Below are 10,749 nucleotides of genomic sequence, written 5' to 3'. Positions count from 1 at the left end.
TAGCAGCAGCCCACTCATCCATCCTACCATGGCCCTGTGTCTGACCCATCTGCATTGTCAGCTGAGCCCCAGCCCTAGCACCTTGCTGCTCATGCCCTGTACCCAGCACATTAGTGCTCAGGCAGGGCATGCATCCACGACTCTGGAAGCCAAGGCCACCTCTTGCTATCCTATCACAGTGGCTGTCAGCTCTCCTGGAGATCCTCCCAGGACAGCTGGGACAGACCACAGGTTTTGTCCCCTTACATGCACCATGTGGCTACCTGCCCTTCCTACCTGAAGCACTGGTTTCAGTCTTGCTGCTCCAGCCTCTTGTTTTCTGGAACCTTTGACCTGCTACCCTATCCTTCATCCTGACATTGGGGCTGCTCAAACAGGAACTGCAACATGGGCCAGCCAAGCTTTCTCCTGCTGCCATGGAAGCATTTCCTTTTCTCTGCACTCCATTTTTTCTGTCTTTGGGAGTCTTCCCTGGCTATGCTAAGTCCAATTTAGCTGGATCATCCAGTTCTCAACAGAAAAGTCTATAACACCCAAGTGACTATCACATGGGTTTGCCTTGTGTGGTTCTGTGAGACCTTGGTGAGTACTTTCCAGTGGTCAGCAGATACTTACCTAACACCTAATCTGTGCCAGGCATTGTGCTTGGGGCTGGGGACAGAGACATTAGTATGACAGAAATAATGTGGTTGCCTTTCTTACAGAGCTTAGCATTGAAGCATGATGGCTGGAATAGAACAAACTGTAGAGCATTATCAATAGTGTGATGGCATGGAGTCGGGGGGTAGGAGGTGTTTTGGGGGTACACAGTAGGACTACAGTATTACCAATCATTTCTTGTCCCCCAACAGATGCCATCCGAGGAGACTCCAGTTCAGACAGTCATTTTCTGCATCAAGTGAACCCAGTATGTTCAAGGCCAGCTTGGTCTACATATCAAGTTCCAGGCCAGTCAAGGTTACACAGGGAGACCCTATCTCAAAAACAAGCAAGCAAACAGAAACAAAAACAAAAACAAAACAAGAAAACCCAGAAAAATGACATTCTCCTTCAGTAAGACAAATACATCTACCCACTCTCCTTCAGGTCTTTCCTCCCTCCCTCTCTTCCTCCCTCTCCCCCTGCCCTCTTCTTTCTAATTAAGCCATCTTCTATTACCACGTAATGCATGGTCATTATGGAAAAAAAATTTAAGATACAGAAATCCAAAAAGTATTAAATAAAACTTCTTCAATAATTACACTACCTAGATGCTACTATTTTAAAACTTTACTGTTATTAATACTGGCTAACCTTTTCTGAACCCTTTCTAGGTACAAGACATTATTCTAGGATTTTCCATGCTTTTTTTTTTTTTTTTTTTACCACCTCTTGCAACTCTATGAGGTGAGTACTCTTTCTAACTCAACAGATGCAGACATCAAGTAGCTAGAGAAACTAAAGCCCAAACCCAGGTAGGCTGACTCAAGTCTTACAGTTTTTATGAACATATCTGTAGTATTTTAGAAAAAGATCATAAGGGGTTGCAGTGGTTAAAAACTCTTGCTGCTTTTGCAGAGGACCTGGGTTCTGTTCGCGGCACCTACACATCAACTCACAATTGTCTGTAACTCCAGTTGTAGCAGATCTAATGCCCTCTTCTGGTCTCCACAGGCACTGCATGCACGTGGTGGCACATATATACAGGTAACATAAGCATACATATAAAAATAAAATCTTAAAAATATAATAAATATAGACTCCTTTTCTGTTTGTTTTTACAAAAGTGTATTTTGAAAGTATTTCGAGTAATAGGTAGTCATATTTTGTATGCATTGTTCAAGTAAGATGTTTATTTTATTTTTGAGACAGGGTTTCCCCAGCCCCAGCTGGCCTAGAACTCACTATGTAGGCCAGGCTGGCCTTGAACTCACAGAGATCCACCTGCTTCTGCCTCCCCAGTGCTGGAATTAAAGGCATGTACCATCACACCCTGCCAAGATGTTTATTTTAAAATTATTAAAAATTATTATTGTGTGTGTGTGTGTGTGTGTGTGTGTGTGTGTGTGTGTGATGTGTGAGTGGGGTACATGCATGTCATGGTGGGTGTGGAGGTTAGAAGACAACTTTGTGGAGTTGGTTTTCTCCTTCCACCTTTACATGGGTTCCAGGGATTGAACTCAGGTTGTCAGGCTTTCCTGGCCAGTGCTTTGCTCACAGAGTAATTTCACTGGCCTTCAAGTGAAATGTTTATGCTAGAGAAAGTTTTCAAAAAGTTGATTTTAAAAGAAAAACAAATCCTTAGTAATCCTACCACCACTGATACCCAAGCATCAACCCACCATTTCTGACATGCATGTAGGCTTGGGAACATAGATGCAGTTCCTAAACCCAGCACAGTCACCCTGGGAAGCTTCAGTGAGCTGGGAGCAACTCTAGTATTTACAGGTAGTTACACACGGAAGGATGTGGATGTGGCTGAAACCAAGTTATTAATGTGGAGTGTTGCATAAACTCCTTTATATTATTTTGTTTTGATTTTTTATGCAGTGCTAGGGATGAAGCCACAGACCTAGTGCACACTAGACAAGTGCTCTGCCACAGAGTCACACCCCCAGCCCTATGCACAAAGTCTTTATAAACGGTCCTAGCTGCAGCAAAGAGAATCGGGCTCAGCAGTCAACAAAGCTGGATTCTCTTCCTGAGATGCCCGGGCCAGAAGAAGTCACTTCCCGTCTGGGCCTCAGTTTCCTCATCTGTACAGTGAGTGGCTACAATTCTAGGATGGAATGGATGCCCGTGGAGCTTCATTTCTGGGCTATCTATGGCATTTGGGACGATTCATGACATGGTTCCCACTCAGCTCTGGCACAAGGAACAAGAGGCGCGGAATATGAAAGGGCTGGGGTCAGGGCACACCAAAGGCTTAAGGACCCCCAAATGAGGGTGTGAGTTCTATTTTCCTGGAGGGCTGGGCCAGCCAAGCCGATTAGGGGCCCTGAGCAGCTGTGGGCCGAGGGAGGCCGCTGGGAGTGACAGGGATTCAAACAACTCTTTCCCACCCTCTCCCCCAGCAGCCTGCTCTGTGTAAAAATTCCAAACTCCCAATCAAACCCCCTTCTCTTTTCTCCTTTCATTCACCTGCCCATCTTCCTCTCCTCTTCTCTCCTTTTCTATCCAAACTCATAATTAATCGCTCAAGGCAAAAGTAATGAATGTTAATTGGCCATCTGTAGGAAGACTAATTAAAATCTACCACGCTGGGGTTTCAAACATACCTATAGCAACGGAGTGAATCGGGAATGAGGCGAGGAGGGACTGAGGTAACAGCTGAAAGACTGCAAAACACCATTGGGCTTAGGTGTGAGGGAACGACGCCAGAGAGGGGCCGAGATGCTGGAGAGGGAGGGATGAGACATGGAGACAGAGGGGAAAAAATCTCCTAGACTTCCTGTGGCCACTGCAGGGCCTGGCATTTTGTCACTGTTCTGTTCAGTGTTTAACAAACACATTTACACATTTCCTTCTTACTGGACATAGCTTAAGGGGTGGTTGGAGTTTGTCAACACACATTTGTCCCTCAGTCATAGACCTAAACACACCATTTCTTCAGGAGTACCTGCCCCATGTAAAAAGCACAAATATGCACATAAACATGTGTACATGCACACATACATATATACATACATACATACATGTATACTTCTTAACTCTTTTAAACTCTTTTGTACAGTTTTGTACAGAATCCTGATTAGAAGGTAACACCATGTCATACATACACACACACACACACACACACACACACACACACACACACGGTTATGAACTGAGGGCAAACCAGGGACACAATGTATATTTAGACATAGTTACTCATAAGTACATGTACACACTGCTGCATGAAATATGTGGCTTAAACACACAAGTCACAGTTATTAAAATACAAATGGTATTGTACACTCAGTAGCTTTTAAAGTTATACTCAGATGCACCAAACAGCCTCATGGGTGCCCAAACCCACATTATTGTGTATACACTGCTACCCGGCACTTTTATATCCCAGCACTTACACATGGGTTCACATAAGATAACACCCTTCCATGCACAAAGAGAAGCTAAATGTTCATATGATTAATATTAAAGTGAAAGACACATACACTCACAGGCACACACTCAGCTGAGGCCAGGCCTACTTTATATATATGTATATGTGTATGTATGCATGTATATATGTATATATGTGTCTGTGTGTATGGAATCCTAGGGTTCTAGAGCAAACACCCTTGGGGTAGGTGGTGGCATCTAGCCTCCATGGAAGGACAGGGCTTAGATCCCAGATAAGATCTTTGGCCTTGTCCGCTCTCTCAGAAGTTCTAACCTGTGGGCAAAGGATGCAGGCTCTGAGGAGAGCTCCAGATAATGGGCTTTGCTGAGGTAGTAAGATGTGTGGTAGGGTCTTTGTGCTGTCTGGAAAGGTTCAGGGGAAGCTTAAACTGGAGGTGAGGGCATGGCATTGTGGGAAAAGTGTCCATATAGGGACAGTAGGGAGAGGGTCTCTCGCTCTCTTGCTCTCTCTCTCGCTCTCTCTGTCATGTCTCTCTTTCTGTGTGCATATGTGGAGATGAGAGGTCAATGTTTGCTATCTTCCTCCCTATCACGCTCCACATTATTATTTATTTATTTAGTTAGTTTTTTGAGACAGGGATGCTTAATGCTTAATGAACCTGAGCTTAGCAAGTCTGCTAGACTGGCTGGCCAGTGAGCTCAGGAGATCCACCTCTCTGCTTTCCCACCTCTAGGGCTATAAGCTTATGCTGCCATGTCCAGTTTTTATATAGATGCTAAGGATTTAAACTCAGGTCCTTATGCTTGACTGGCAAGTATTTTACCCACTGTGCTATCTCCCAGCCCCATGGTCCCTTATTTCACCTTAGAGGAAAAGGGATGCTTTCCTTGCTGGGTGTTTCATTGCTATAAAATCATTCTATGATGCGTTTAAAGCAAGAGAGGACAAAGACAAAGAAGGTTCTAATATCTGGGTGTGAAAACTTGGAAAGGTTGTCTGGAGAGAAAGGTACAGGGCTCCACCCAAAGGACTTTGAAAGGAGATGGCTAAACATCTGACTTCAGGGTTCTGTTCCTGGAGGCTCAAGGTTTGAGGTTCCCAGACTTTCTGCAGCCCAGCTTCAAGGGCTGAGGTTCATCCTTAGGTCCAGCAAGGAAAGCAGCTTGGAGGACAGGACAGAGAAGGACAGTGTCCTTGGTGCCCCAGATGGGCCTGGGTACATCCCCAGAGGTCAGAGCTGGACACAGAGTCTTCTAGTGAGCAGACTGGGGGTAAGGGGGAACAAGATGACTCAGGCATTAGCCATGTAAGCCTGGTGATCTGAGTTCAATCCTTAGAACCTACTTAAAGGTGGAAGGAAAGAAATGACTCCACAAAGCTGTCCTCTGACCTCCATATGCATGGCCCACCCCCCACATCATACACGCACACAATACACAATAATAATTTTAAGAAAAAAAAAAAAAAAAGACCTGCCATTCCAAGTGGCTGGCAAGATCAGGCCAAAGGCTTCTGTCCTACCTGACATTCCACCATCATGAATGAGGACACCAGGTGACTGTCCAGAGCCACCTGGTTGTAAGGAACTGAGGCTAGGTGAGCTAGTTGCTAACCCTGGGCCGTCCTTGGGCCTCTGCCTGGGAAAGAATGGACGTGTATCCTAGGGCTTGGACTTCCAGAGAGTCTCCAAGGGCCTGGTGTGTGTGTTTGTGTGTGTGTGGGGAATCTCCCTATGCCAGCTGAGGCCTCCTAATGCCCTAAAGGACCAGCCCCTCCCCCAACCCAGACACACACAAACACAGACACAGACACAGACACACACACACTCACACTCACAACCCTCTGACAGCTTCTACATTTGGAACTGACAGATGTGCAAGGTAGCAGCTCAGCACCGCCTGTGCAGCTGAGGCCCTGGCATCTCGAACGAAAGGGATTATTTCCAGCAAGTCTCAGGGCGGCTGTATGAGCACATGCCTGGTGTGTATGTGTGTTTGTGAGTGTGTATACGTGTGACAGAGTATGAGTGTGTGATTTCTCCCACCATCAAAATCTGTCTTACTGTATCTCAGGATGTTTTCCACCCTGGGTTTCCTGTTTCCAACCCTTTCTCCATGATAGTCCTGCTCACCTGTCCGTTTTTGACTTGCTAGGTCTGGTTTGGTTTCTCTATCTGGACACTCCAGAGAGCAGAGGGGTCGTGCCTCCTCTTAACTCCCTGACTTTGCCCCCCATCACTTTCCCATCTTACCCAGGTAGATCTTGGGGGCTGGGGAGATTACTCAGTGGGTAAAGTGCTTGCTGCTCTAACATAAGGACCTGAGTTTACATCTCCAGCGCTCACATAGAAAGTCGGGTGCTGTGTTGTAGGTTTGTAATCCCAGTGTGGGGGAGGTGGAGACAGGAGGATCCCTCTCTAACTAGCTGAATTGGTGAGCTCTAGGCTCAGTGAGACTGTTTCAAAAATAAGTGATAGGTGAGAGGTGAGAGGGAGACACTTGACCTCAACCTTTGGGCTCCACACACAGGTGCATCCACATGTGTACAGACATCATGTACACATGAAGAAAAAGCCAATTTTGTTCTAGAAAATGATGCTTCTGTCCTGTCCTTTACACGAGTTCCTGCCCAGATTGTGTAAGGAGGTGTCTCAGGGTAGAGAAAGCAGGCCCTCATCCTTGGTTGCTGTCCTTCAGGCCTGGCCTCCTAATGAGTCAGCTCACCCTGATATTCATTTCACAGGAAGATAAGGCTTTTAAAAGAAGGCCTCTCCTCCCAAAGTTTTCTGTCACCATTTTCATATTCCCAACCCTCAGACCTGGCCTCCCTGTAGCCTTTACTTGGACCATATACTCTTCCTTCATTTTTATCTTAGACTGACTCAGTCCTAACTGTGACTGTCCCATGAACTTCTTCTCTTGAGGGGCTGCTGCCACTGGTTTCTGACAATGCCACTTGGGTACCTAAGGACCATAGCTCACTTCTGAATTCTCTGGAGTAAGTAGGGCTGCACGGGGACCCATGGAATTAGAGCAATGGGATGAGGATGCTTATGTAGTTCTTGGGGGATTCTGACACATGGCAGCCTTAACTGCTCCCAGGATGGAGGCATGAAGGCTTCCTTGTAGAGATGCTTCACAGAGGGCTGCTGTTGGGTAAGGGCCATCCCACCTGAGACTTAGCTGCAGAGGCAGCAGGCTTCACATCCAAGCCTCTCATGGCCTGCCAGCATTTATACGCTTGCTCATCTAGCATTCACTCACCATTTAGTAAACACCCAAGTGGCTGCATGGGCTTAGTCTGGGATACAGCCTCTTTAGGCTGAGCTTTGGATCCCTAGAAAACAACTGACCCTGGCTGCCAGTCCAGCCTGAGCTGGACATGCTTCAGCAGCCAGAATGTGGGCCACAGAGCAGGCCTTTGCTTTAGGGGAAGGAGGCCTAGGAATTTAAAAGCACTTTAGATTTCAGGTTTCTTAGCTGAGGTGTCACAGAGCCCCTGGGTCAGATATGAAGGCTTGAGAGGCAAGTGCCTGCAGAGCAAGAAAGGAATTTCCTTCCCCTACCTCTTCATTAAAACCCAGAAGCCCAGACTCTCTTAGCCTGATGGTTTTGTTCCCCACAAGGTAAAGGAGAAAAGGATGAAGAAAATTTCTGGGAAAAAAGGTGACTCAGAACTCCTAGGGCGGGCCCTACTATTTCTCACAGATGCCCAGAGCCTCTTCTTGTCTCTAGCACTATAAGCGGGAGGCATGGCGGGGGCCGACAAGGGTGGCTCCCTCACTCCTCTCCTTAGCACCTCCATTGTTTAGGCCCTCCTCATAGCTGATCCCAGAGGCTTGGAGGGACTCTCCAGCTAATTTCCCAGCAAGTTGTCTAGCCTCATGCTCATCTCCCCTGCACACCAGGTCATTGAGATGTAATCCAGGCCAGAGAGATGTCACCCTGTGCCTCTAGGGTGACTGGAAAGGCTCTTTGCTCATCTTCACCATGCAGGTGCCCTGGGCAACGGGTGCAATGGGGCCCTCTTGGAATGGTCACATGGGTGTGCATTTTTGCCACAAGTTAGAATTACTGCACACATTAGCATCTAAGACCAGGCTCTTTGAGGAAGATGTGGGTGGAGGACAGAAGGCTGTATCCCAGGGTCCAGCTCCCCAGGGTGAGCATGGGACATTAGGAGAACGGAACATGCGCTAGGGGTGATCAGGGGATAGAGCAGCTGACACCTCCAGGCTTAGCTTACTACGGATTCATCAGGACAGGTGGGGGGCATGTGGGAATAGTCATAAGCCTGGGTGTGTGTAAATTCCTGATCAGCCTGACCCCAGCTGTTTACACTCATGAACAGAGGTATCACAGCTCCCTGGGGTGAGCCTGGAATATCCTCTCTCCCTCTGGCTCCTCACAGGCCAGCTGCTGGCCCTCAGCTAAAGGCACTAAACACAGAAGCAAAAAACTGCTCAGCTCTTCTACACCAAAGGCAGAGAAACCTTGTTTGCCTTTTGGCTAATCTATGGCCCTGCTTGCCCTTGCAGCTGGGCTCTGGGCATATGCAGGCATGTATTTATGTGTGTGTTTGCATGTGTTCATGTGAGAGTTGGCTAAGCCTGGACTATGAACTCTGGGAACACAGATGGTTAGTCCCTGGAGACCAGCACAAATGCTCCAGTGCTGGGGAATCCTGGAGACGGAGTCCAGGGCTGGAGTGGAGGCTAGGAGATCCCTGTGGGCAGAGGTGGTGGTAGGTAGGTCACTGGGAAGGTCTTGGGTCCTGCCAGAGTGACTCCAACCCTTTCTGACCTCCCTCAATTCCAAGTCCCTAGGAGTCTAGAGGACTGAAACTGCTAGACTGTACTCAGAGAGGACATGAGGCCTTGCCATCTTGTGGGGATATGAGGTACTGTTCACTGAGGCCTAGAGGAGAGGCAGGGCGACTCCACAGGAACTCCTACAAGGCTTGGGGTTAGTGCCAACTGCTCAAACACTTCCCAGAAGAGGCCTGGGAGGAAACCCATGTACCATCCTCCAGAGAAGGGCACCCCAGACTGGCCCACTTACTTGCAGAAGGCAAACCTGACAGGTGTGGACGCAGCCTGACCAAGCTTGAGAGGTCTGCAGTAAGCAACCTAGAGTTCATTTGTCCTAAGGAAATGGAAGCCCAAGGAGGGGTGTAGGGACCTGCCTAAGACCAGCATGGAAAGTTCTGGACTCTGAAGCTTAGGTCTTTTCTTGTTAGTCTGAGACAACCTATCCAGATTGAACCTCAGTATCCTTGAAGAGGCCATCATGGGGCAGTGCAGTGTGAGCTCTTGCTCATAGGCCAACAAGGGCAGGGCACCAGGACACAGAGAGGCAGCTGCCCATGTGCATGTGTATGATGCTAAAAAGCAATTGCAGAGGTGGTGATCTAGGTTCAGTGGGTATAATACTTGCCTAGCACGCACAAGCCTTGGGTTCCATCCCTAGCACATAAAAGTGTGCTGACATAAACCTGTAATTCCAGCACTTGAGAGGTAAAGGCAGGAGGATCAGTTCATCTTCAGTTACAGAGCAAGTTTGAGGTCAGCCTCAGCTACATGAGATTGTGTCTCAAAAAATTAAAAAATAAGAGGCCTTCCCTGGCTAAGAGATAGAAGCAACCTAAGTGTCCCTCAACTGACAAGTGGATAATGAAAATGTGGTTCATTTATATGATGGAGTTCTACACAGCAGTAAAGAAAGATGAAATCATGAAATTTGTAGGGTTTATACTGAGTTCAGTATTATATAACCGTATGTGAACCTAAACATTTACATCCACTTTTGAAAGCAACCTTGCTCTGGAAATTGTTACTAATATGTTAAAGCTGTAATGAAATGCTTCTTCTAAAAAAATAGAGGCAGTAGTGGTTTATTAGCTGTGGGGCAGTTAGTGGAAAGCTGACACTGTGTTGAACACTTAAAAATACCAAGCGACTCAATACTCAAAAATGACCTTTTATCCTATAGGTGGATTTTAACACACAACTTTTTCAGAGGCACAAAGAAGCAACTTGCTCTGGGTTACTGGCTAGTAAGTGGCAGAGCAGGGGTCTGAGGCCAGCTATCTGCTGAGAAGGTGAGAACAGAGTGGTCTGTTTCTACCCTGAGGAACCCTGCACCAAGTGGTGCCACCTCTCCAAACTGCACAGCCTCAGTGCGCCCTCTGCTGGGAACACGGAGAATCTTAGGGTTCCCTTCACAAACAGAGGGGCTGAGCTGGGAGCTGTGTTTCTTCTTCTCAAACATGGGCCATAGGATGGCTGCAGACCAGTGACACTGAGAACTTCCAGCCATGTCTATGACCGGCAGAAGAACTGAGTTTCTCAGCACTTTCTTCTTGGAATCTTGCCCATATCCCTTGAAGGCAAGCTGGTCCTGAGCTTGTATCACTGAGGACCACAGGCCACAAGAGATTTCCAAGAGGGTTCATGACAGGAACTGGAATCCATTCACATCAGAGCCATGTGGGCAAAGTGTAGAACTGGAAATCCAAGGACTCACTGGTGAAGGCTGTGGGGAGGTCAGCTGTGTATTGGGCACCAAGGATGGATTCCAAATGAATAGCTTCAGGGCCCTCGAGGAAGTAGCAGTAAAGATAGGTCAGTGTCAATAGAAACATGAAGGCACATCTTGGCATACCAATTTGGATGACTCTGGACTTGAGCTTGCCACTGAGGAGGCTTC

General features: G+C 47.3%; 1 protein-coding gene across 1 annotated transcript in view; it reads right to left on the bottom strand.

Annotated features, from left to right (window-relative positions):
• Positions 1–9,918: 9,918 nt before the first annotated feature.
• Spr (sepiapterin reductase) overlaps positions 9,919–10,749 on the bottom strand; it is a gene marked incomplete in the record, with an annotated part of 5,649 nt that continues 4,818 nt past the window's right edge. The window contains 1 exon segment of the mRNA XM_029559438.1: positions 9,919–10,629.

The sequence above is a fragment of the Nannospalax galili genome, unplaced genomic scaffold, assembly GCF_000622305.1.
Source record: "Nannospalax galili isolate Female #2095 unplaced genomic scaffold, S.galili_v1.0 scaffold389, whole genome shotgun sequence".
Classification (NCBI taxonomy): Eukaryota; Metazoa; Chordata; class Mammalia; order Rodentia; family Spalacidae; genus Nannospalax; species Nannospalax galili.
The sequence above is the reverse complement of the archived record's forward strand: the minus strand, read 5'-3'. Positions and strand labels throughout refer to the sequence as shown.